The sequence below is a fragment of the Ovis aries genome, chromosome 24, assembly GCF_016772045.2.
Source record: "Ovis aries strain OAR_USU_Benz2616 breed Rambouillet chromosome 24, ARS-UI_Ramb_v3.0, whole genome shotgun sequence".
Lineage (NCBI taxonomy): Eukaryota > Metazoa > Chordata > Mammalia > Artiodactyla > Bovidae > Ovis > Ovis aries.
Genome location: NC_056077.1, coordinates 5,947,955 through 5,975,461, shown reverse-complemented (window position 1 = coordinate 5,975,461; position 27,507 = coordinate 5,947,955). Strand labels below are relative to the sequence as shown.

At 45.3% G+C, this 27,507-nt stretch overlaps 1 protein-coding gene and 1 non-coding gene across 15 annotated transcripts in view; both read right to left on the bottom strand.

Moving 5' to 3' along the window:
• Positions 1-27,507, bottom strand: part of RBFOX1 (RNA binding fox-1 homolog 1) — a 2,416,982-nt gene that overhangs the window by 1,217,097 nt on the left and 1,172,378 nt on the right. The window lies entirely within an intron of this gene.
• LOC114110698 (U6 spliceosomal RNA) lies at positions 19,852-19,955 on the bottom strand. The gene has a single exon (XR_003586940.1). It is a non-coding gene; the product is annotated as a U6 spliceosomal RNA (small nuclear RNA).

Sequence of the window (27,507 nt, the reverse complement as noted above, 5' to 3'; positions counted from 1 at the left end):
TGGTAGGATATATACTCCAAAGGGCAGGGGCTCTAGACAACCAGAGGCCAGACTAGGGCAGCATCAGTGAGACCCAAGAGCGAGAGGCAATGGGACTGGGCTGAAATCCATCTCCCTGATGGATGGTCCAGGATGTCTGAACATTTTTGAGAAGGAGCAAAGTAGCAAACGGAGCATGACCGAATCTGAGTCAGGCCGCTGGGACCCTGAGGAAACTGTCTAGAATCACAGAGCCTCATTGTCCCCATCTATAAAATGGAAACAAATTAGTTTAAATAACACAGTTATTTAAATAACCTGACCCAACGCTGGTTCTCTGCTCCTTTCTGAATGAACCTCAGCTGATGCCCCGCTGAAGGGTTGGGACTAAACAGTGAACCCATCAGCTTTCTCGTTCCCCAGCTATGTTATCTGCAATGATTTTGTTTTGTTCTCCTGAAGCCAGATAAAGATCTTAACCACCATTTCCTTCTAAAACTGTGCTTGGCATTTGGACCACACAACCCTCAATTTAATCAAGACACATCAAATACCAACCATATGGCTGACTATCAATCTCACTCTCACAGACATCCTAACAGACAAATCCATCTTTCCATCCACCGCCGGAACAGCAACATTCCAGGGAAGAAAGAGACCTTAGGAATATCTACGATTTGAATTGGTCCAACAGACACAAAAATGAACGCACTGAAACCAGCGAGGCGTCAAGGACATTGCATTTCAACCTGGTGGGTCTCATTTCTTCTAAACGTAAAATGGTCCTCGTCACCATTATCATCAACATCATCGTCAGTGTTAGGGCCTGAGATCCTACAGGAAACGTATTTCCTGTGCAAATCATGCTCAGGTACTTGAAAAAAAAAATTGGAAACTGAAGTGATCAGCAATGAAAACAAGCTAAAATTTTAGTCCTTGAAAAGAAAACATTGTGGGCTTAAGGGGACATGGCAGAAGGTGAGGAGGATGATTTGAAAGTCAAGTCCATTATGGCCTAAGACAGGCTTTGGAGTTTGTAGGGGATTAAAAAAAAAGGGGGGTTGCTGTATTTCAGCAATAGAGCCCTGGGTTTTTTTTGTTGGTTTTTTTGTTTGTTTGTTTGTTTGTTTTTTGTTTTTTTGAGTCACAAGTCTGAAAGGCCCAGGGCAAGCACTCTCTGAAACATAAAGCATTTCTAAATTCTCCTTGAACATAAATCCTCAAATCCCCTCCTACTTCAGCAGTGAAGGCATGAGAGCAAAGGCTGCCAAAAAGAAGCCAGCCAGGATCGGGGTGATGATGCTGTCAGAAGTAAGAGCGCTTTGCTTCTCTGTCCAGCTGGGAAAGAAGAAAAAGAGGCTTGAGGGGGTAATTAACTGTCATGCATAAGATTAATTGACGACCCTCCAGTTTTGCCCTAAACACAGATGTATGGGGATCAGGACGCAACCTTGAATGCCAAAGGTGAAGGGAGAATAGTTATTTCTGGATGAGAGCAAACTGAATATGCAGAAATGCGGGCAGTGTCAAGACACACGCAGTGGAGCTGGGAAGGCCATACATCATCACGCCCTTCGTGAAGTGGCTTGTCAGAAACTAGCCAAGGACTTCAAATAGGAGCTGGCTCATGCTGGCAAGTTTCTTGCTAAGAACTCATACACAAAGAGTCAGTGATCTCGTCACATGGGTTTGGAGTGGACATTTCTGTGTCACTATCTGGATAAATGGACTAAAAGGAATACTTCTCATGCCAGTATCTCAGGAGCAGGAAAAGAGTCTTAGAGCTCTCGATGCAGTCTGGTCCTCTCTCTCTGACCCCAGAGGATGTTCTGTGGTGGAAGAGAATAGTTTTCACTAGAAGATCTCGATATGCAAAGATCAGGGTTCTTTCTCAGATACGACGTCCCCATGTTAGCCACCATCTCCTTGCCTTCCTATGACCACACGATTCTGCGGAGGAAAAGTTTTCTCTTAAATATGGGAGGGAGTACTATATTTATAATACTAAAAAATGCATTTCTAATCAAAATTATCAAATTCCAGGGGATGAGAATGGAGAAAAGAAGAATTTTTGTTTTGCTCCCAAATGACTGGTGGTGAGTGGTCAACATCATTACAACAAACACGCTTTCTTCTAGAGCCTTTGTTAGTGAAAAGGTGTCTTTTTTCAATTCCATGAAAGCATTGGATTTTATTTAGGAACTGGGCACTGTGCAGTGTTTGGGTGCTATAAATGAATAAGCTTCGTACTTGAGAATCTCTTACTCTGAAACTATAGACACTTTTAAACACATACACCCAAAATAATCGTAACAACAAACAATACTTGTTTGATGAGTTCTGTTGAGTGTTTTACAATCACTGTTGTAATATCTTCGTAGCTATATGAGGTCAGCCGGAAACCTATGTCTATTTCAAAGATGAGGACACCGAGGCTTACCACTGCTTACTTAAAATCACCCACTTGGTACCAGGTAGAGCTGAAATTTGAAGCCTGGAAGTTTAAATAAACAACTCAGGTGTTCCTGTAGAGGTTTATGAAAAGATTGCATAAACTCAATTTATTTGCGAGAATGAAGGAACATTTTGCTGAGCTGACATTTGAGCTAAGTATCAAAAGAGAGTGGAATTCGTCCAAGACAAGACTGGGATGGAAGGCGAGCGGCTTTGAGTCGCTGAAGGAGGCATTCCAGATAATGAAAACAGGACATACAAGCACACTGAAGACGATACTAGCTGAGTGTTATGACTGTGTGGTCTAGAAAGGAAAGGCACTAGTGGCAAAGAACTCGCCTGCCAAGGCAGGAGAAGTAAGAGATTCAGGTTCCATCCCTGGGTTGGGAAGATCCCCTGGAGAAGGAAATGGCAACCCACTCTAGTATTCTTGCCTGGAGAATCCCAAGGACAGAGGGGCTCAAAGATTCAGACATGAATGAAGCAACTTAGCACGCACCTATACATTTGATCTTCTACCCTGCTCCTGGCACAGAGGTGCCTAAATTCCTAAAACACTTCGAATTTCCTGTCATAGGAGCAATAAAGGTATCTTTTGTGATGTTAGTGAGGTGACTTTTGGAAAGCCTTTAGGCAATCTAAGAACTGGGACAGGCTGTCAGGGAAACCCCACACCTGATGAGAGGGTTGGAACTTGGGGTACCTCAACTCCCAACCTCCAGGGAGGGAAGAGGGCTGGAGATTGAATCAACTGCCAGTGATCAATGATTTAATCAGCCACGAGGATGTCACGTAGTGGTGTTGAGTTTCTAAGTTGTGTCTGACTCTGCAATCTCATAGACTGTAGCCCGCCAGGCTCCTCTTTCTTCCACTATCTTTGCTCAAATTCTTGTCCATTTAGTCGGTGATGCTATCTAACCATCTCATCTTCTGCCACCCTCTTCTCTGGCCTTTAATCCTTTCCAGCATCAGGGTATCTTCCAATGAGTTGGCTCTTTGTATCATGTAGCCAAAGTACTGAAGCTTCAGCTTCAGGAACACTCCTTCCAATGAGTATTCAGGGTTGTTTTTTTTAGGATTGACTGGTTTGATCTCCTCACAGTCCAAGGAACTCTTAAAAGTCTTCTCCGCTACCAGAATTTGAAAGCATCAATTCTTTGGCACTCAGCCTCCTGTATGACCCAACTCTCACATAATACAGAATAGGAAATGGCAACCAACTCCAGCCTTGAAATTTCCATGGACAGAAGAGCCTGGGGGCTACAGTCCATGGGGTTGCAAAGAGTTGGACATGACTGAGCAACTGAGCAGACATACTCCTATAATAAGCCTCCATAAAATGCCAAAGGACAAGGTTCAGAGAACTTCCTCGTCGTTGAACATGTGGAATGTGGGGAGTGTGGCACCTGGAGGGGGCAGATAAGCCCCAGATCCTTCCCCCCACCTTGCCCCGTGCCCCTCTCCCATCTGGCTCTTCCTGAGTTATTATATCCTTTTACAAAGCAGAGATCTAGGAAGTAAAATGTTTCTGAGTCCTGTGAGCTGCTCTAGCAAGTTAATCAAGCTCACAGGTACTTCTGATTTACAGCCAGTCCGTCAGAAGCACATGGGACAAACGTGGACTTGAGATGGGCATCTGAAGTTTGTGTAGTGGGGGTATGGTCTGTGGAACTGAGCCCTTCAAGTGTAGAATCTGATGCTGTCTCCAGGGAGGCAGTCAGAATTGAGCTGAATTTTGGACGCTCAGCTGGTGTCTGAGAGTTGCTTGGTGGCATGTGGGATGCCCTCGCCCCACCCCACCCCCCCAACACACACACACAAACACACGGAGCAGGGGAGGTTTTCAGAAATGTGATGAGAAAGCACGTAGATTAAGGAGATGATGTGGTCTCAATCCTGCAGGCATGGGGAGTCACAGATATTGTTGTACAGCAGAAAGTAACAAAACACTGTAAAGCAATTACCCTCCCCCCTCCAAAACCGTAGTGGATGCTTTTGTTGAAGAAATGCACAGGTGAGCAGCTCTGTTCTCTTTGGCTGGTGAAGAAAAGTCTTTGGAGAAGTCTTGGTCATTGTGAAATGGGATCAAAAGCCCATGGACTTCACGGGATGGACTCTTCTAGAAAGAGCTCAGTAGACTCTCCGGTTTCCTGCAGAATCAAGATATTTTCAACAAAAACATTCTGACTTCAAGTCCAGATACTTCTATACAGAGAAAAGCCATGGGCAGAATTTGAATCATCACCTCTGGACAACGGCCTCTCAAAAAAATTTTCTGTCATGATGTCCTATAGTGCATGTTACTGATGCATTCTACCTGTAAATTACCAACGCTTCCACCTTTAAAAAAGCTAAAGGTTTCTTTCTTCACCAGGGAGTTAGTCAACATTAAAATTCTCTCTTTCATGCTGGTTCTCGCCAGGACAAATATCTCCGAGGACTATTCACAATGGACTCAATTTGACAATAATTATTCTCGGCAATGCTAGTTGGTCATTTCCATGGGCTCCTTGCCTCTGCAGGCGTGAACACTCATTTTAATTCCAATACTGTATGTTTCTGAATTCCCCCACGTCAGCTCAGTGCCCAGAAAGACAGAAGGAAAATTTCCAGGTCTTTTTTTTTTTTTTTTTTTGGATAAGATGTTCTCCATCTACCAAGAGGGACATATTTCATCCTGATGATAGGAATTTGGAAAAGCGCAGAGTGAACTTTAAAAAAAAAAAAAAAGGTTGCCTAGGGGAAGCCACATGGAATCAAGTTATACTGGCCTATCTCTCTTTTCTTCTTGAAAAGCCCTTAAGGGCCTGGTACTGAAAACTTCAAAATCACAGTCTGCTCTCCTTCCTTCAACTTTCTCTTTGTCGGTCTTATGGGTAGTCCCTGGAAGATGGACCGCTGTAACATTCCATCCACTGTAACACCAGCAAGAGTTCTGAACTTTGCCTCCAGTATCTACTCATGGCTAGGGCAAGAGGAGAAGGGGGTGAAAGAAGATGCTATGGTGGGATGGCATCATCAACTCAATGGACATGAGCAAACTCTGGGAGATAGTGAAGGATGAGGAAGCCTGGTGGGCCGCAGACCAAGGAGTCGCAAAGAGTCAGACAGGGCTTAGCAACTGAAGAAAAACTCACTCCCTCTAACCTCTGGGTCCCAGCTGCCTTTAACTTAGACAGTGCTTTACAAAAATCTTCCCTTCAACTCCATCTTGCAGCTTGTGACAGGGCGGAAGAAAAGCAGCGCATGGAAGGGCTCAGAGGAGTCCCCGAATTTTACACCCCAAATTATCATCAGTCAGCAACCAGTGAGCATTAAAGAGGCCATGTCTTGATTTTTGTTTCTTTTTTTTTTTTTGCACATGCAAAGCTTTGCAAGGGTGCCATGCTACTTAACAAATGACAGAAACCTTGAGCATCCCTGCCAGGCACTGGCAATGAACTGTTTTGTTTTTTTTTTTTTTCATAGGCTGGGAAAAAGAAGCAGAGTTTTCTCTGGGCTCAGATTTGGAGTTTCTCCAACCTTTAAACTTTATTGCCCAACAGAGTATCCAACTGGGTTTGTGGGAGGGTTAGAGACCATTAAAATGCATTTGGTACTACGTCTCTGGAGGAACCCGCGAGCTTTCATCCTTACTGACTTCTGCATCACATGAAATGCAATAGACTCTGATTTCTTCGGGAGTCAGTGAACCAATGAATGATAATAGCATGCTGTCATCTGTGCCTGCTGTCCCTCACCTGGTCCCCTCTGTGACCAAAAGCACGAGTTCCTTAGGAAAGGGGTTCAGGCAGGTCAGGGACTCTGCGTGTTGTCCGGAACAAGAGCTGACTTGCATGAGGAAAGCGGGAGTCGGCTTCTGTGGCATGGCATGTGACCTTCCATGAACAAAAGCCGTTCAAATCTCAAAAACACTTCAACTTGAAGTTCCTGAAAAGCCGCTTTCAGATCTGCCTGCAGAATCCAATGATGGTTCCATTATGGTTGTTCAATGCCAGCCACATGAGACCAAGGGGCTAATAAGAAACAAACCTTTATAATGAGAATGAGAAGGCATGTGTTTCCATGTTCCTCTTCTCTGAAGTATGACAATCTCTAGGTCCTTTCATTATGGTAAGTTGCTTCAGCCGTGTCCAACTCTTTGCAATCTTATGGACTGTAGCCCGCCAGCCTCCTCTGTCCAGGGGATTTTCCAGGCAAATGGAAAGTGGGTTGCCATGCCTTCCCCTCCAGAGGATCCTCCCGACCCAGGGATCGAATCCACATCTCATTAAGTCTCCTATAATGGCAGGCAGGTTCCTTACCACTAGCCCCTCCTGGAAAGCCTTTCATTATGGAAAGGCTCACGTAGCCAATTGTCTGAAGCTGGCTAGCCATCATCCACGCGTTTCTCCCTCACCATCAGAGCCGTAGTTTAGTTCCCATTTCCTCGAATTCAGCTTTCACTAAATCTTAAGTCCCCTGGCCAGCACCAATGAAACGTTTTACCAGACCATGTGATTTCACTGCAAGACTCTCTCTATATAAATATCTTGGAAACCTTCAAACACAAACATCTCTGTCACATTTTTGGAAGAAAATCAGTCGTTTCTCAAGGTCAATGGTAGACGTTAAAAATCTCCTCCAAAAGGATGGTGCCATTTGGAATGCCATTCAAGGAAAATCTTGCAAAAGGGAAACTCTACACTCCTTAGTAATGAGAAACTGAGAAGTGAGGCATCTGAAATTAATAATATTAATGATAACAAGCATGATCAACATCGCTATTACTCTCCCCCTCTTCTCCCCTCTCCTCCTCCTTATTGACAAATGTTTCTTTAAATTGAATTTGCACTTTAAAGTGTAACAAACACTCATTCTGTGAATCTAGTGAAAGAGTGCATGGTTTGAAGACTGAATGAGTGCAAACTGTGCTAGTGACCTTGACACTTTTTAAGATGAATAAGAAAGAGGCAGGGGCTGGAGCAGAGTGACGGAGGAACAGACCGCAAAGAAAGAGGTCTTTGAGGTAGGCAGGCAGGGACCAGATGTTCTGAAAGCCTATGGACCACAGTCATTTTTGCTTTGGTTTGGTCCGGATTGTTTTTGTTATTCTTCTAAGCATAACAGGACAACATTGAAGAAGGGGAATAACTGAATCGATCTACAGAATTTTTGGAAGCTTTTTTTCTTATTGTGGTTTAAATATATGTTTTTAATACATACACATACACATGCTGTTTTAGTTCAGTCACTAAGCTGCAACCGACTCTTTGCGACCCCATGGACTGCAGCACGCCAGGCTTCCCTGTCCTTCACTATGTCCCAGAGTTTGCGCATTTTCATGCCATTGAGTCAGTGATGCCAAGTAACCAACTCATCCTCTGTTGTCCCCTTCTCCTCTTGCCCTCAATCTTTCCCAGCATCAAAGTCTTTTCCAATGAGTCATCTCTTTGCATCAGGTGGCTAAAGCACTGGTGCTTCAGCTCCAGCATCAGTTCTTCCGATGAATATTCAGGGTTGATTTCTGATATATGTCTCAAACCTTCTTAACCACTTTTGAGCGTATGGTTCAGTTCTCTTAAGCCTGTCTACATGGCTGTCAAACAGATCTCCAGAACTTGTCCATCTTGCAAAACTGAAGTCCCACACCAAGTAAATAAAAATATCCCTTTCTCTCTTTCCCTAGCCTCTGCTAACCACCATTCTCCTTCCTATTTTTATAAACTTGATAACTCTTAATAATTTGTCTAAGTGGATTACTGCAGTATTTGTCTTTTTTGTGACTGGCTTATTTCACTTAATATAACATCCTCAAGGTTTATTTCTGTTTTAGCCTATGGAAAGATTTCCTTCCTTTTTGAGGCTGAGTAGTACCCCACTGAGAGTGGAAAAGTTGGCTTAAAGCTCAACATTCAGAAAAAGAAGATCATGGCATCTGGTCCCATCACTTCGTGGGAAATAGATGGGGAAACAGTGGAAACAGTGTCAGACTTTATTTTTCTGGGCTCCAAAATCACTGCAGATGGTGACTGCAGCCATGAAGTTAAAAGACGCTTACTCCTTGGAAGAAAAGTTATGACCAACCTAGATAGCATATTCAAAAGCAGAGACATTACTTTGCCAACAAAGGTCTATCTAGTCAAGGCTATGGTTTTTCCAGTGGTCATGTATGGATGTGAGAGTTGGACTGTGAAGAAAGCTGAGTGCCGAAGAATTGATGCTTTTGAACTGTGGTGTTGGAGAAGACTCTTGAGTGTCCCTTGGACTGCAAGGAGATCCAACCAGTCCATTCTAAAGGAGATCAGTCCTGGGTGTTCTTTGGAAGGAATGATGCTGAAGCTGAAACTCCAGTACTTTGGCCACCTCATGTGAAGAGTTGACTCACTGGAAAAGACTCTGATGCTGGGAGGGATTGGGGGGCAGGAGGAAAAGGGGATGACAGAGGATGAGATGGCTGGATGGCATCACCAACTCAATGGACTTGCATTTGAGTGAGCTCCGGGAGCTGGTGATGGACAGGGAGGCCTGGCGTGCTGTGATTCATGGGGTCGCGAAGAGTCAGACATGACTGAGCAACTCAACTGAACTGAACTGAACTGCAGTACCCCACTGCACGTGGAGACCACATTTTGTCTGTCCACTCATCCACCGATGGACACTTGGCTGCTGTGGATAGCTATAATGGCTGCTATTATGAACACAGGTGTGTAACGCATTTATGTTTTAAATAATGCTGGATAATGGCTTGGAGGAGGGCAAACACAGATCCTGAAGAGGCCAGGAGGGGGCTGTCACAGTCACAAAGGTGGCAGCAACGGTGGCTGGGACTAGGCTTGGCTGTGCAAACAGCAGGGGGGGACAGCCATGCACCTCGGAAGTCAGGGCTAAGTGACATGTGGACAGTTGAACAGAACAGACGAAAGAACAAAAAGATTCCAGTATGATGCCTATGACACAATGAGCCCAGTGCTTGACTTCCCTTCCCAGAGCAACCCTTCAGTAGAGACCAGCTGTGTATTACCTCCTGTTATCGTTCAGTCCCCAAGTCCTGTCCAACTCTTTGCAACAGTATGGACTGCAACATGCCAGGCTTCTCTATCCTTCACTGTCTCGCAGAGTTTTCTCAAACTCATGTCCGTTTAGTCAGTGATGCTATCCACCTATCCCTTTTTCTGCCACCTCCTTACACTTCTGCCCTCAATCTTTCCCAGCATCAGGGTCTTTCCCAATGAGTCAGCTCTTTGCATCAGGTGGCCAAAGTATTGGAGCTTCAGCTTCAGCATCAGTGCTTCCAAAGAGTATTCAGGGTGGATTTTCTTTAGGATTGACTGGTTTGCTCTCTTTGCAGTCCAAGGAAATCTCAAGAGTCTTCTCTAGCACCACAGTTCAAAAGCATCGATTCTTCGGGTACCCTTTCTTTAGAACTTTTATCTCAGACGATAATTACAGTTTTTGTATTGTGGTTATTTGATGTCCCCCCCATCTAACTTCCTTTCTTAACCCCACCACACTGTATATTTCAGGGTTACAGATTCCTTGCTGGTTTTCACTCAACATTTTCAACACCGACCCCAATACTTAGTAGGGTCTTGATATATTTGAAACAAATGAAAAAGCGAATTAGCAGGACTATTCATCTCCAGGAATTATTTTCCTGTGCATTAAATAAAGGATCCTTTCAGAAAGCCATTTTTTCCTAGTCATCAATTTGTGTATTTTTAGATTCTTTTTATAAACTGAGCTCAATTGAGTTATGCATGTCAGAGTGAGAATGAGTATCTGCAAGCTTCATGAGTCTGCTATTGACGGTGACATACTAAAAGTGACAACTATATAAAAGTGATTGACAGTCAACAGCTTAAAAGAATACTTCAAACCCATCCACCGAGCAAGAAGCCTCAAAATCAGGGCAGAATCCCCAAGTCCAGTGAAGAGAAAAACAATTTGAGTGGACTTTGCTTTTCAAATAGAAATACTGACTTGACACACTTTCTTCTGCTCTTGGACAATAAAGTTTGCGAGTCTGCAATCAAATGCATGTAAATGGAGTTTTCAGAAAACTAACGTGGCGGCGGGAGAATGCAGCCTTAGGATCCCTCACAGTCATCCATCTATCTACTATCGGGAGCTTTCAAAGCTCAGTGTATCTAAAAAGTAGGTGAGGCAGGTCTCAGGCTTACTTCTGCCTGCCTGTCTCCTTAAGCACCCTGCACGTTTAATTGAGCACCATTTAGTTTATCGTTAAAGAAGAAACCACAGAACACCCCTTATTCTACCACAGCTCTCATAATCTGTGCCTCCACCAGCCAGTGAAAGCATAAACTGGTGCCCACAGGACTGGGAAAACTAATGTATGAGGTTCTCAAGTGATCTCTAAAATAAGCCAGCTGATGTGTAAGGACAGAGGAGTGTGAAGTCAAAGCTGGAGGCACCAGCATCCTCGATCCAAAGCAAATAGATTCCCAACAGGAGGGCTATGAGGAAGCTCAGAATTAGCCACACTTGTCAGAACACCATTGGTGTAGGCCCCATCAGGCAGGTGTGCACAGCTCCCCTGAGATATGTGGGCTCTTATCTTGAGGATGCTCAGTGTCACTAGAGGCATGTGACTACCCTCCCTCTGGGCTGACATTACACTTGAAAGAAAAAGAAAAACTCTTTTAGCGTCACTGCTTAAACTTTGAAAGATAAGGAGGATGATCAGGTATAAAGTAAATAGAAGGCTGCACTTATGAAAGGAGAGACTACAGGCTTGGACTTAATGAAGTGAAGTGAAAGCGAAAGTCGGTCAGTCCTGTCTGACTCTTTGTGACCCCATGGACTGAACAGTCCATGGAATTCTCCAGGCCAGAATACTGGAGTGGGTAGCCTTTCCCTTCTCCAGGGGCTCTTCCCAACCCAGGGATAGAACCCAGGTCTCCCACACTTTAGGCGGATTCTTTACCAGCTGAGTCACAAGGGAAGTCCAAGAAAACTACAATGGGTAGCCTATCCCTTCTCCAGCAGATTTTCCCCACTCAGGAATCAAACCTGGGTTTCCTGCATTGCAAGCAGGTTCTTTAATAGCTGAGTTATTAGGGATGCCCTTATTATCAGGGAAGTCCCTTATCATCGCACTTAATGGTAAAGGATAATTTTAGGAGGACTTCCCAGGTGGCTCAGTGGTAAAGAATTTGCCTGCCAACTTAGGAGACCCGGGTTCGATCCCTGGCTCAGGAAGATTCCCTGGAGAAGGCAAGGGCAACCCACTCCAATATTCTTACCTGGAGAATTCCATGGACAGAGGAGCCTGGTGGGTTACAGACCACAGGGTCGCAAAGAGTCCAACACAACTGAAAGACTAGACAACAACAATTTTAGCTGGAAGACCTAGCTTATGGAAAGACCTCCTCATAGGATATCATTCCCTTCAGTGAATGATTTGCTTCCAAGAGAGATGCAGTGGATTGCCAATATGGCCACAAACTTACCTCAGCCCTGTTTGCACACACCTTTCCAAGGAGAGCTCTTGGTTTCTTCCCTTACTATCTGTCTCTCCATTCCTTGACTCTGAGGTTGGCTTGACTCGCTGTTAGCAAATATAACACAAGCAGAGGCTGGAAACTGCTTGTGAGTTAAGCTTTGCCTTCTTACTGAACTTGGAACTGAGGTGGATGAATCTAGAGTCTATCATACAAAGTGAAGGAAGTGAAAACAAATATTATACATTAATGCATACACATGGAATCTAGAACGATGGTGCTGATGAACCTATTTAGATAGGGTAGCAATGGAGACACGGACATAAAAGAATGGAGTGTGGACTCAATGGGGGAAGGAGAGGGTGAGACGAACTGAGGGAGTAGCAGTCACATATACACGCTGCTGGTGCTGCTGCTGCTGCTGCTGCTGAGTCGTGTCCGACTCTGTGCGACCCTATAGACGGCAGCCCACCAGGCTCTCCCATCCATGGGATTCTCCAGGCAAGAACACTGGAGTGGGGTGCCATCGCCTTCTCCAAATATACACACTGCTCCTGCTGCTGCTACTGCTGCTGAGTTGCGTCAGTCACGTCCAACTCTGTGCAACCCCATAGACGGCAGCCCACTAGGCTCCGCCGTCCCTGGGATTCTCCAGGCAAGAACACTGGAGTGGGGTGCCATTGCCTTCTCCAAATATACACACTACCATGTGTGAAATAGAGGGTTAGTGGGAAGTTGCTGAATAGCACAAGGAGCTCAGCTGGGTGCTCTGTGATGAACTAGAGGGGTGGGATGGCGGGGGTGGGATGGAGGCTCTCGAGGGAGGGGATATGTGTACACCTATGACTGAGTCACTCTGTTGATCAGCAGAAATTAACACAATGATGTAAAGCAATACACTCCAATTAAAAAGAAACTTGCTCAAGGTTCTCAGTGGTGGAGTTAAGATCTGAGCTTCTAATCATGCCTCTGTTTCAGAAGCCTTGGCTTCTGCTAGAACTTCCCTGGTGGCTCAGATGATAAAGACTCTACCTGCAATGCGGGAGACTGGGTTCGATCCCTGAGTCGGGAAGATTTCCCTGGAGAAGGGTGTGGCAGCCCATCCCAGTGTTCTTGCCTGGAGAATCCCATGGACAGAGGACCCTGGTGGACTGTAGTCCATGGGGTCATAAAGAGTCAGACACAACTGAAGCTACTGAGCACACACACACAGAACTTCACAGGGCTGGGGTTATAGGCCACGAAGAGGAATGGTAGGCAGGACAGGGATTCTGATGTCAACTTTCTCTGGGGTCACAGTTGATCTGGGTCCCAACAGGTACATATGCACAACATCCCATGGGTTAGAAACATCCAGTAGAAGCATTTGATCTTCCTGTGTCCTCTCACCACCTGAGGTCAGTGCCTGAAGAACAAGCAAGGTCATGCTTAAGCTCTAATAGGTAATATCCTGTTAAGGAGGGAATAACCCCACCCACTTTCAGGAATCAAGGGAACCAGGGCTCCATCCCTCTGAGCCCTCACGGTCAAGGACGCACCTTCCCTCAGCTAGAAGGGAAATTTCTCTGTCTTGTTCACCATTATCTCTGCAGCATCTACAGGGATCTACAGGATCTCTATCAATCATTTAGTGAATCGATGAGTGAGTGAATCTAGCACTCAGTCATCTCCAACTCTCTGAGATCTCATGGACTGTAGCCCTCCAGGCTCCTCTGTCCATGGGATTCTACAGGCAAGAACACTGCAGTGGGTAGCCATTCATTTCTCCAGGGGATCTTTCCAACCCAGGGATCGAACCTGGGTCTCCTGCATTGGCAGAGAGGTTCTTTACAACTGAGCCACCAGGGGATTGAATTCAGAGGAGAAGGCAAGTCCAAAGAGGCCTGGGAGATGCAAGAAGAGCTCATTGTATCAGTAAAGAGCCTCAGAGGAAGAACCACTTGATTTAGCAGCTTAGAAAGGTATACGGCTCTTTCCCTGATGGTCCAGGGGCTAAGATCCTGCACTCCCAATGCAGGGGGCCCAGTTTCCAACCCTGGCCAGGGAACTAGATCCCACATGCTACAACTAAGAGTTTTTACATACCACAGCTAAAGACCCTTCACGCTGCAACCAAGATCCCAAATGCCGCAAGGAAGATCAAAGAACCTGTGTGCCACAACTAAGACCCGGCACAGCCAGATAAATAAATATAGTTTTAAATAGAATATGGAAAGGGGTACCTGGCACCCAGAATAGAACCCAGTAAATGTCTATGAAGTGAATGTATGTCCTAGAATGAGATTCAGGGACTTTGATAAATGGAGCTCTTAAGAACTTTTAAAGATTTTTTTTTTAATTTAAATGTGGACCCATTTTTAAAGTCTTTGCGTCTTCCAAGATGGCTCTAGTGGTAAAGAACCCACCTGCCAAATCAGGAAACATAAGAGACATGGGTTCAGTTCCTGGGTGGGGAGGATCCCCTGGAGGAGGGCATGGCAACCCACTCCAGTATTCTTGCCTGGAGAACCCCATGGACACAGGAGCCTGGTGGCCTTCAGTCCATAAAGTCACACAGAGCTGGACACGACTGAAGGAGCTTAGCACACAGACTTGGTATGGATGCTATCAGTTCAGTTCAGTTCAGTCACTCAGTCCTGTCGGATTATTTGCAACCCCATGAATCGCAGCATGCCAGGCCTCCCTGTCCATCACCAGCTCCCAGAGTTCACTCAGACTCACATCCATTGAGTCGGTGATGCCATCCAGCCATCTCATCCTCTGTTGTCCCCTTCTCCTCCTGCCCCCAATCCTTCCCAGCAGCAGAGTCTTTTCCAATCAGTCAACTCTTCACATGAGGTGGCCGAAGTACTGGAGTTTCAGCTTCAGCATCATTCCTTCCAAAGAACACCCAGGACTGATCTCCTTTAGAATGGACTGGTTGGATCTCCTTGCAGTCCAAGGGACACTCAAGAGTCTTCTCCAACACCACAGTTCAAAAGCATCAATTCTTTGGTGCTCAGCCTTCTTCACAGTCCAACTCTCACATCCATACATGACCACAGGAAAAACCATAGCCTTGACTAGACAGACCTTTGTTGGCAAAGTAATATCTCTGCTTTTGAATATGCTATCTAGGTTGGTCATAACTTTTCTTCTAAGGAGTAAGCATCTTTTAATTTCATGGTTGCAGTCACCATCTGCAGTGATTTTGGAGCCCCCCCCCCCAAAATAAAGTCTGACACTGTTTCCACTGTTTCCCATCTATTTCCCATGAAGTGATAGGACCAGATGCCATGATCTTTGTTTTCTGAATGTTGAGCTTTAAGCCAACTTTTTCACTCTCCTCCTTCACTTTCATCAAGAGGCTTTTTAGTGCCTCTTAACTTTCTGCCATAAGGGTGGTGTCATCTGCATATCTGAGGTTATTGATATTTCTCCTGGCAATCTTGATTCCAGCTTGTGTTTCTACCAGTCCAGCGTTTCTCATGATGTACTCTGCATACAAGTTAGATAAGCAGGGTGACAATATACAGCCTTGACGTCCTCCTTTTCCTGTTTGGAACCAGTCTGTTTTTCCATGTCCAGTTCTAACTGTTAGATTTAAGTCATCCTATGGATGCTATAGGATGACTTAAAACTATCATATAAGCATTCATCAATTACCCTCCAGTGAAAGGAGATTTCAGTGCGTGTGTGTGCACACGTGTGCACACGCACTCTGAAATCAGAGGGTAATCTTCTTACAGGAAGTCTCACTAAGTTCCTAGCTATTTTGCCAACCAGGAAAAGGATGCAAGACTCTGGCTTTATAGGCTCAGAGTGACAATAAGAGAAGTTCTGTTCTTCAATCAGATGATTTAAGAAGACTTGACGTGACTCAACGAGTTCTAGAAAATGTGCCAGAACAGACTTTCAAGGAAGGCTCTCGCCCCTTGTTTTAAAAGGAGGATGCCATCATCCATAAGATGTGCAAGAAGCGATGAAGCACCGCTCCAAGTTGGTGGTGGGGCTTTTCTGTAAGAGGCGTACTGAGAAAAGGTGGAAGTCCTCCCAGTGGCGGCAGACACACATCCAGGAAGCCCCTCGTCAAGCCTAGCTCGCTCCTGCAAGGTCCTTGCCCTCACCGCCTCCTTTTCCCCCAGCGCCTTTGTAATCGAAGCGGGTGACAACTTCATTCAGCTCTTAGCAACAACAGGAGGGATTGATTCCCCGAGAATGCCCTAATGACTGGAGACTGGGACACAAACCATAAATGGGGACTTTCTGATTCCAAGTGAAATTATAGTTTGCCCTGCGAGATTGCACAATAAATCAGGGGAAAAACCAGCCAACATAGGACTCTGGGGTCACTGAAGTGATGTTGACACATTACAATAATGAGAACTTGAAACACCTCCTGCCCTATTGATTTTTAAGCTGCATCGTTCCCACTGCAGAAGATTACAAGTCTCTGTCTTTGGAATCATGGCTCACGCGGGAGATGCTGATGAAAAATACACCCAATCCAATCAAAATGAAAAGCTTTACTTGTACTTATTACAAATCTAATACCATTGTCCCTTAGCTGGATGATAGGCACTTAACCTACAATAGGAAAAGAAAAAAAAATTTTTTTTCTTTTAATTAAAATTTTTCATACCTTTTTTTTTTAACACACAGCTCTTTGCTATGACTATACAGGAAAAAGGAACCAAAGAAAATAGGCACAATAGCTCAATTAGCACATAAAGGGCAATTTCTTTATGCTTTTCTAATTCCAGGGTAGCTTTCAAATTCCCTGAATCACCATATCATTTGGGAGAATGGAAAATCATGTACTAACAACCAACTTATTTCCTCGTCAATAGGAAAAGATGTATTCCACCCGCATTTAGCATCCACAGTAAACAAAGACTGCCTTGCTGATCTTTCCTTTTTCCCTGAAAAGTGCTCCATGGAGCTGAATAAACACAGTTGTGGAAGGCCAACTGGTGACATAAGTTAATTACTGACCTGTCACACAATCGGAGAATGGTAATAATTTATTTTCACTGTTGCATTAACCGTACACTGCGTTTTGCCAATGGAGAACGCTGGGGGAAAGGACTCTGGAACATTGCTGCCGCCGTAAACCCTAAACGAGGTTGTAACAATATTTCAGAGGGGAGGCTAGATACAATGGTGTCACTGCTCTTCCTAGGCATAACTCAGAAAATAATTACCCACATTTCTTGGCTTTAGGAGAGAAGAAACTAGTGAGTAGGAATAACACACTTTCCTCTAATAGGGTTCTGAAAGCATCATCCAGTTATTAGACAAAATTATGACTTGGGTTTACCAGGATGCAACAGATAATAAATATTCTGGCATAATCCAATAGGATCACACATTCTCTGAAAACATTTATCAAGGTCCTAACATGGCCCAGGCATTGTGTTAGCGATTAATTACACATTGTTCACCTGCTCTCTGTCTCCATGAAGTTTATAGCCCAACATTATCACCTGACTGTCAAGACGGAAACCCACAGGCAAAACCCATGGGTCTAAAAGGAATTCTTTTAGAAGAAACCCTCACGTCCCACTGAGAGCTGACTGAAATGAATGAATGGTGTTTGGAAGCTAACTGGTCTTTTCTCTCAGCTACCCTGATTGTTTTTCTTCACTTGATCTGATGAGAAATCTTGCTCTTTTGGAAAATATATATCCCTGCTTACAGATGAATCTATTTGCAGGGCAGAAAGAGAGCTGCAGGCATACAGAACAGAGATGTGGACACAGGGGAGGAAGTGCGGGGGTTGACAAATCGGAGGATTGACATATATATGCTGCCAGGTGTAAAACAGATAGTGAGTGGGCCTCCCTGGTGGCTCAGATGGTAAGGAATCTGCCTGTGATGCAGGAGGCCTGGGTCTGATCCCTGGGTGGGGAAGATCCCTTCGAGAAGGGAATGGTTACCCATTCCAGTATTCTTCCCTGGAGAATTCCATGGATAGAGGAGCCTGGTGAGCTACAGTCCATGGGGTCCCAAAGAGTCAGACATGACTGAGCAACTCACACACACACACACACACACACACACACACACACACACACACACACACACACAGGGAAGCTGCTGTGTAGTATAGGGAGCTCACAGCAGTGCCCTGTGATGATCTATAGGGGTGGGATTGGATGGGGATTGGAAGGTTCTAGAGGGAGGGGATATATGTATACATAAAGCCAGTTCACTTCCTTGTACAGCGGAAACTAACACAATGCAGAAAGCAATTACACTCCAATTTTTAAAAATCCCCCTAAATCCTACTATATCATGAATTTTATCAGCCTGAGAGTAACTAACCAGAAACTGTCTTCTCTTGACATGGCTACTATTGGGACCTAGGTTCTTACATATGCTGTCAATCCATTTATTAAAAGGACTGCAAGCAGGTGAATGATCTAAGATGCTTTTTCACACGAGTTGGTAGAAAATAGTTCAAAATTGATATAAAGGAGGGGTCTGGTGGGGTGGAGGTGGTTAACCAGTATGATCTTCTTCCGCCGTAGCACTCTCAAGAGCTGTTCATCTGTCTTCACATCAAATTCTTTCTGCAAGCTTCCCCCTAGGGTTCACTGAACTGTACTCACAGAGTTAAAAAGTAGCTGAGAGGGGGCTTCCCTGGAGGCTTGGAAGCAATGCAGGAGACACACAGGTTCGATCCCATCTAGGAAGATCCCACCTGCCACAGAGAAGCTAAGCCCGTGCACCACAACTACTGAGCCTGAGCTCTAGAGCCTGGGAGCCCCAAGCACTGAGCCCACGTGCTGCAAATACTGAAGCCCTCACGCCCGAGAGCCCGCGCTCTGCGAGGAGAGAGGCCACCGAGATGAGACGCCCACGCCCCGCGGCTCGAGAGTAGCCCCTGCTCGTCACAACTAGAGAAGAGCCGGCACAGCAAGGAAGACCCAACACAGCCAAAAATAAATAAATAAAATAAGTTCTAAAAAATGTAAGAAGTCGCCGAGAGGGGGCTTCCCTGATGGCTCAGTGGTTTAAAAAAAAAAAAAATCTGCCTGTCATTGAAGGAGAGACAGGTTCGATCCCTGATCTGGGACGATTCCACATGCCTCAGAGCAAATCAGCCCGTGGGCCACCACTGTCGAGCCTCTGCTCTGCAACAAGAGAAGCTACCACAATGAGAAGCCCATGTACCCCAAGTAGAGACTAGGCCCTGCTCGTTGCAACTAGAGAAAAGCCCACACAGCTAGGAAGATCCAAAGCAGCCAAAAATAAACAAGTTTTTTTTTTTTTTTTTTAAGTAGCTGAGAGGGACTTCCCTGGCTGTCCGGTGGTTAAGACTCCACACTTTGAATGCAGGCGGTGTGGGTTCCATCGCTGGTTGGGGAACTAAGATCCCACAGGCTGCCTGGTGTGGTGAAAAAAAAAAGAAAAAAAAAAAAAAAGGGAAGAAGTAGCTGGGAACTGAAGCTTGCAGAGGCCACGCTGCGACAGTCTGCCCTATTTTGACTGACATGTTCCAGCTGATATCACCACTGGAAGAGCTGGCGTGCAAGGCAGTGAACAAGCTTCTCCTATTTCACTAGTGTCAGTTATAAGGCACAGTGGTGAAGCATCCCCTTTATGGACCAAGCCTGCCCATGGTCAGATCCAGGGTTTGCCCACCATGAGCTGTGCGACCCTGGGGGAATCACCCTCTTGAAAACAGCTCCCTCATCTATGAAATGAAGACAGTGAGGGGCCCCGCCAGGAAAGAGGCTTAGGAGGCTGAAATAAGCCAGGCAAGGCATAGTGCCCCTTATACGCTTGTCAGGTCTGATCCTCACGGCATGTCAGCCACGGTGTTCCCCCCAAGAGCAACGGGCCCCACCTCAGAGACATTCGCTTTGAGTCTTCTGAGCTCAGTTCAGCAAGCGGCATTAGGGTCTCGCAACAGTTTTAGAGGACTGTGCCGATATCCTCATGTTCCAGTGGGCAGCCACAACGGACCTGCATCTGATTGTTTCTGCATTAGCAAGACCACACCATGTGTATGAGAAGTTAGATCCCTGTGCAGGGGCCGTGCCAATCTTCTCTGTATCATTTCAATTTTAGTACATGTGGGCATATACCCTGAAGAAACCATAATTGAAAAAGACATACGTACCCCCCATATTCACTGCAGCACTGTTTACAGTGGTCAGGGTGTGGAAGCAACCGAGATGTTCATCGACAGATGAATAGATAAAGAAGTTATGGTACACATACGCAATGGGGTATTCAGCTCAGTTCAGTCGCTTAGTCGTGTCTGACTCTTTGTGACCCTATGAATCACAGCACGCCGGGCCTCCCTGTCCATCACCAATGGAATACTACTCAGTCTTAAAAAGGAATGCATTTGAGTCAGTTCTAATGAGGTGGATGAACCCAGAGCCTATTACAGAGAGTAAGTCAGAAAAACAAATATTGTATATTAACACATATGTATGGAATCTAGAAAGATAGTACTGATGAACCCATTTGTAGGGCAGCAGTGCAGATGCAGACATAGGGAAAATACTTATGGACACACAGGGCTGGGTAGGAAGGAAAGCGTGGGACCAACTGAGAGAATAGCATTGAAACATACCATAGTCATGTATGGGTGTGAGAGCTGGACTGTAAAGAAAGCTGAGTGCTGAAGAATGGATGCTTTTGAACTGTGGTGTTGGAGAAGACTCTTGAGAGTCCCTTGGACTGCAAGGAGATCCAACCAGTCCATCCTAAAGAAAATCAGTCCTGAATTGGAAGGACTGATGCTGAAGCTGAAACTCCAATACTTTGGCCACCTGATGCGAAGAACTGACTCATAGAAAAGACCCTAATGGTGGGAAAGATTGAAGGCAGGAAGAGAAAGGGATGACAGAGGATGAGATGGTTGGACGGCATCACTGACTCAATGGACATGAGTCTGAGTAAACTCTGAGAGTTGGTGATGGACAGGGAGGCCTGGCGTGCTGCAGTCCATGGGGTCACAAAGAGTCGGACACGACTGAGCGACTGAACTGAACTAAACTGATACACATTACCATATGTAAAATAGATAGCGGGTTGGAATTTGCTGTATGATGCAGGGAGCTCAAATCTGGTGTTCTGTGACAACCTAGAGGGGTGGGACGGGGTGGGAGGTGAGAGGGAGCTTCCAGAGGGAGGGACATATGTATACCTACGGCTGATACAAGTTGATGTACAGCAGAAATCAACACAATATTGTAGCAATTATCCTCCAGTTAAAAATAATTTTTTTTTTTTTAACAAAAGAAGAAGTTAGGCCCGGAGAAACAGCTGTAACTCTTCTGAAACACAATTTCAGCAACATGCAAGTCTAGCACGCAGCAGGTTCCCAGTGCCCAAAGAATGACAAAAAGTCAAAACACAAGAGGGAAGGGATGAATGTATACAAATAGCTGAGTCACGTCGTTGTATAGCAGAAACTAACGCAACATTATAACACAACTATCCTCCAATTTTTTAAAAAGTTAACACACATGTGGAAAGCCAAGATGAAATAAAGATCCAAAAATCAGAGGATACCACTGCTTCCTCTCAGAGAGGTCCCTGCCGCCACGTACACTGCAGATCCAGCCTAAATTTACAGGACAGGAGTGAAAGGGCAAGTGTCATCTATAACTGCCTATTTATGAACACCACTGCCAGGGGCCATGCCTCCCCAAATCCCCTGGTCATTTTCGACAAGACACCCCAGCGTAGCACATAGCTTTCTTGTTAACATTCCATGGAATCTTTCCCTAAACATACGCTTGTTCTTGCCTTCCACATTTTGTCCTGTCACTGCAACAGATGGCTTTACACTGGAGCATATGAAAATATTAAATACTTTATAAGCCTGGTGGAAATATGAAATGCCTTCAGAGGATGGAAAGCCGCATGATTCATGTAAAGCGGCCACGTGAGATTCTGTTAGAAACAAGCACCTTTAAGTTGTGTTGTCGAGGAGATGTGGGGCCATCAATTCCACATCTTCACTGAAGGGAGACAAATGACCGGGGGCTCAGCTTTCGGTGAGACAGATCTGGGCCACACGGAAAGGCAGAACATACCGCCAGTGAGAGCTGTGAAATATCGCAGCGTGTAACCAAGGGAGGATTGTGAAATCGACTTCTTAGAGATCTAAAAGCCAGAAGAAACCTCCATCTGTCTGAGACGGTCGAATAAAGCGAGCTTAGCTCACAGCAGTGAGTTGAGAGGCGGTCAAGTCAGCTAGCCATTGTCCTATACCCACAAACCCATGTGTCCTTTCTTTGCAGGGACAGTTTGATAGATGCTGACCTAAGCCGATGCCACCTCATCCCACCCAGAAGGGTTGACCCACAGATCTGGGAGTGAGGTTCACATCACTGCTGGTGCTTCAAATGAGGGATTCTCAAGCCAGCCTGCCTAACTCTCAGTGCCACAGAGTGTAGCGATATGGCAAGGGACTGCCGTGTTTTCTGTCTGACTCTTCATCTATAAGTGGGGGTGACGGTGGTACATACCTCCTAAGGGTGCTGTGAGGACAAGTGAGTTAGTACACACAACAGGCTTGGTATATAGACTGGCATAAGGTGGATGCTGCATAAACGCTGGATAGTCTCCATATTTAGTCCTCTGCTTATGTAGAAATAAACATTCAGATGTGGGTGAGATTTTACATCTTTCCTTTGACTGCTGTGTGTGTGACTGGCACTCACTTCCCATACGGACAGCATGTTAACGTTTTCTGTAATCTGTATGGATGTGACAGTTGGACCATGAAGAAGGCTGAGATCCAAAGAATTGATGCTTTTGAACTGTGGTGCTAGAGAAGACTCTCGAAAGTCTCTTGGGAAGCAAGGAGATCCAACCAGTCCATCCTAAAGGAAATCAACCCTGAATATGCATTGGAAGGACTGAGGCTGAAGTTGAAGTTGCAATACTTTGACCACCTGATGTGAAGAGCTGACTCACTGGAAAAGACCCTGATGTTGGGAAAGATTGAGGACAGGAGGAGAAGGGGGCGACAGAGGATGAGGTGGTTGGATAACATCACCAACTCAATGAACATGAGTTTGAACAAACTCTGGGAGTTGGTGAAGGACAGGGAAGCCTGGAGTGCCGCAATCCACGGGGTCACAAAGAGTCAGACAGCACTGAGCATTTGAACAAATAATGCGTATGAATCAAAAATTGCCAAAGCCTTCTTCCTGGTATTTGTCCCAGAGCAGTGAGACTCATGCTCACACTAAAACACGCCCAGCAATGTTCACAGCAGCTATATTTGTGAGAGCCACACATGGCCCAGATGTCCTTCAACAGGTGAGTGGTTAAACACACCATGGCACATAGCAGGTACAGTGGCGTATTACTGAGCAGTGAGAAGGAACAAATGATTGACGGACTCAGTCATTCAGATTAAACTCCAGGGGATGATGGTGCTGGAGTCACCAGTCCCAAAACGTTAAACAGGATATGTACATACAATGGAGTATTACACAGCCATTAAAAAGAATAGAATAATTTGATCTGCAGCAACAGGGATAAACCTAGAGATTGTCATACTGAGTGCATTAAGCCACACAGAGAAAGAGAAATATTGGATGAAGCTACTTACATGTGGGATTTAAAAAGAAATGAGAAAAATGAACTTATTTACAAAACAGACTCACAGACTTAGAGAACAAGCTTATGGTTGCTGGGAGAAAAGGATGGGGAAAGGATGGTCAGGGAGTTTGGGATGGACAGGTACACACTGCTATATTTAAATGGATAACCAGCATGGACCTACTGTGTAGCACAGGGAACTCTGCTCAATGTTATGTGACAGTCTGGATGGGAGGGGCATTGGGGGGAGAATGGATACATGTATATGCATGGGTGAGTCACTTTGCTATTCACCTGAAACTGACAACATTGTTAATCAGCTATATTCCAGTGTAAAATAAAAAGTTGAAAAAATAAATTTGTGTGATCTCACTTCTATGACATGTTTGAAACGACAGGGTTTTAGAAGTGGAGGACAGAGCAGTGTGGACAGAGGCTAGGGATGGGAGTGGGTGCTGGTGAGTGGAGATGGATGTGATTATCAACAGGAATCTTAGGATGGACATACTCAGTATCTCATCTGCGGTGGTGGATCCCCAAACCTATGCTCACAATAAATTTGTGTAGAATGAAGCGCACACATACAAATGAGCACAAGGCAATCTGGGAAAATCTGAGCAGTATCAGTGGGTTGCACTGCGGCAACATCAGTATCTCAGATGTGACGTGATACACAGTTTTGCAAAATATTCCCATGGCAGGGGAGAAACAGGATAAAGCCTACAAGAGATCTCTCTGCATTATTTCTCCAACTGCATGTGAATCTAGTAAACCAGAATCTACTAAACAAAAGTTTCAAAGCTAAAGCCTAAACGAAGGTGCAGAGTCAAGATTTTCAATACACGGGGGTGATGGCCACCCTCCTCTCTCTATTTCCCAGAATGAAGGAAACACTGCTCAGTGGGCTGCCCTGCATCTCTGTGGATGCAATGCAAAAGTACTTAATAAATACAAAGATTTCTTTTCTCTATTTAATGAGGCCGACGTTGCAGTGCTTAGCTCTAGGTTTTGTGTATTCAGTGAGCACCTTTAAAAGGCACGGAGGTCCGCCGAGTGGAGTGCCCAGGTTTCTGAACCAATCTGAACAGCGCCAGCCTTTCTCTGAAGTGTATTATTATTCCAAGTCGGGCCTACTGCATCTCCCAAGGTATGAAGTTCAGTTCGAGATAAAAATATTTTATCTGCCCTTACAGCAAATTGAAAGGCTATAGAAAGGGTTTTGTTATTGCAGTGTTTTCATAAATATATAGTAAACATCGTTCACAGTGGGAAACTCAGCACAAAATACAATTTTCATACACAGCCATTCATGCGGCTGGCACAGGAAGATGAAATGACCCAGAGATGAATAAAAAAATAATAGTATACAACTTTGAGCGGCCCACAGTCCCCGACAGACACACACAGCCGGGAGGATAAAGATCATGATTTTGCCGTGCCTCTGATGAATGACAAGGGTCTGCAGCTCCTGGGGAATTTCGTTTTCCTCTGTGGCCAAACCATTAGGCTTAAAAAAGTAGCTTTGTCATTTCCAGAAATTTGCCAGCAGCCAACCACCCTATTTCAGAGCACAAAACAACCCCAAATCTTAGCCAGGCTATAATTTTTAACTTGAGCGATTTTTAGGTTTACCTCCTTTTAAGTCTCTCTTACGCACATTTTCAAAGCAATTTGGCTTGCCTGTGTCCAACACAGGATATCTAGGTTGACATCTAAGTGGATGGACATCCGCGTGGGCATGAGGGGTCCATCAGAGCTTGTTTGCAAAAATGGAAGCTCTCTTTTGTTTTTTGTTTTGTAACTGAAGTGTATTTAATTATCAAAGTAGAGGATGTTTGTTGTATCAAAGTATAATCTTTTTAACAGCTTCATTGAGGTACAACTTTTAAATAATTTCATTTATTTCTAATTCGTTTTTGGCCGTGCTGGGTCTTCGTTGCTGCGTGGGCTACTCTTAGCAGCACGTTGCGCTGCGGGGTTGTGGTGTGGGGGCTTCTCGATGCGGGGGCTTCTCTTGTTGCTGAGCCTGGGCTCCAGGGTGCCTGGGCTTCACTGCTTACGGCTCACGGGCTGGGGAGCTGTGGCTCCCGGGCCGTAGGGCACAGACAGGCTCAGTAGTTGTGGCACACGCGCTTAGATCTGCAGCATGTGGGATCTTCCCGGGCCAGGGAAGGAACCCGTGTCTCCTGGGTTGCTAGGTGGACTCTTTCCCACTGAGCCACCAGGGAAGCCCTGAGGTACAGCTGATAGGCAAAACCCCCCTGCACATCTCATGCAGACAACGCGACGAGTGTGGATACAGACTCACACAGGTCTGCATATCACACGTGTGGATGGATGGTGTATCATCCATCCACCTGCGTGATACCATCACCACAACCGAGGTGACAGACACACTCATGACCTCCAACCGTTTCCTTGTGTCCTGTGTGTTATAAGAACGCTTAACCACGGGCTCCATCTACCCTCTTAACCAACTGTTTAAGAGCACCATACCATGTTGCTAACCACAGGCATGAGGGTGCGCAGGAGGTCTCTAGAACGGATTCATCTTGCATGAGTTTAGAAGCAAAACTCGGGTTCCTCTCCTGCTCTCTTCTCATTCAAGCTCCACAAAGGTCACCCTCCTTCTCAACCCCTTAGTTATCTGTTCAGTTTCACCCTGTATAGACAAACACAGTGTGTGTGTGTGTGTGTGTGTGTGTGTGTTTTCAAAAATGTATTTATTTATTTATTGGTGTGCTGGGTCTTCACTGCTATGCACAGACTTACTCGAGTTGCAGCATGCGGGGGCTACCCTCCAGATGTGGTGCACAGGATTCTCATTGCGGCGGCTTCTCTTGCTGCAGCAGAGGGGCTCAGTAGTGGTGGGGCACGAGCTTAGTTGCTCTTCAGCATGTGGAATCTTCCCTGATCAGGGATTGAACCTGTGTCCCGGGCAGGAGGATTCTTAACCATCGGACTATCAGGGAAGTCCCAAGTGTGTTTACTCACAGAGTTTTCCTAACACAGGTCTGGCTCTGTACTCTTCCCCTAGTCCTGCAGACACCATCTCAGGCCCATGAAGATCCTCTTCACTCCTTGAATGCTTCCTGGCTTCTTACCCTCCATCATTAGGCATTTTGTTTGCTCCAATTTTTCTTCCTTCTCTGCTCCAGTCGAGCAATTTGCACCTTTGCAAACTTGAAAAGTGAAAGTGAAAATACATAAACCCAAGAGTTGGACATGCTGGGCAAATGAATATGCACTTTGTTTTTAAATAAGAATTTCTAAATTGTCTTCCATAGAAAAATGTCCCATTCCACACTCTCTCCGACATTCTATAAAATGCCTATGTCATCAAATACGGTGATTTCCAATATGATATGTGAATCATTGATATATACAGGTGAAACTTTCCACATATGTATATAAAGCACATGTATATGTATATGTGAACATATTTTCATTTATTTATTGGTATTTATATTTATTGTTATGAAAACTATATGCATATTCTTTGCCAATCTTCATTCTGAGTCATTAGTTGGTCAGTCTATGTATCCATCCATCCACCTATCCATCCATCCATCCATCCATCCATCCATCCACCCATCTACCCACCCACCCATCTATCCATCCATCCATCCACTTATCTATCCATCTATCCATCCATCCACCCATTCATCCACTTATCCATCTATCTATCCATCCACCTATCCACCTATCTATCCATCCATCCATCCATCTACCTATCCACCCATCCACCCACCCACACATCTATCCATCCATCCATCTATCCACCCATCCACCCACCCACACATCTATCCATCCATCCATCCATCCACCCATCCACCCACCCACACATCCATCCATCCATCCATCCATCCATCCATCCATCCACCCATCCACCCACCCACACATCTATCCATCCATCCATCCATCCACCCACCCACCCACCCACCCACACATCTATCCATCCATCCATCCATCCATCCATCCACCCATCCACCCATCCACCCACCCACACATCTATCCATCCATCCATCCATCCATCCATCCACCCATCCACCCATCCACCCACCCACCT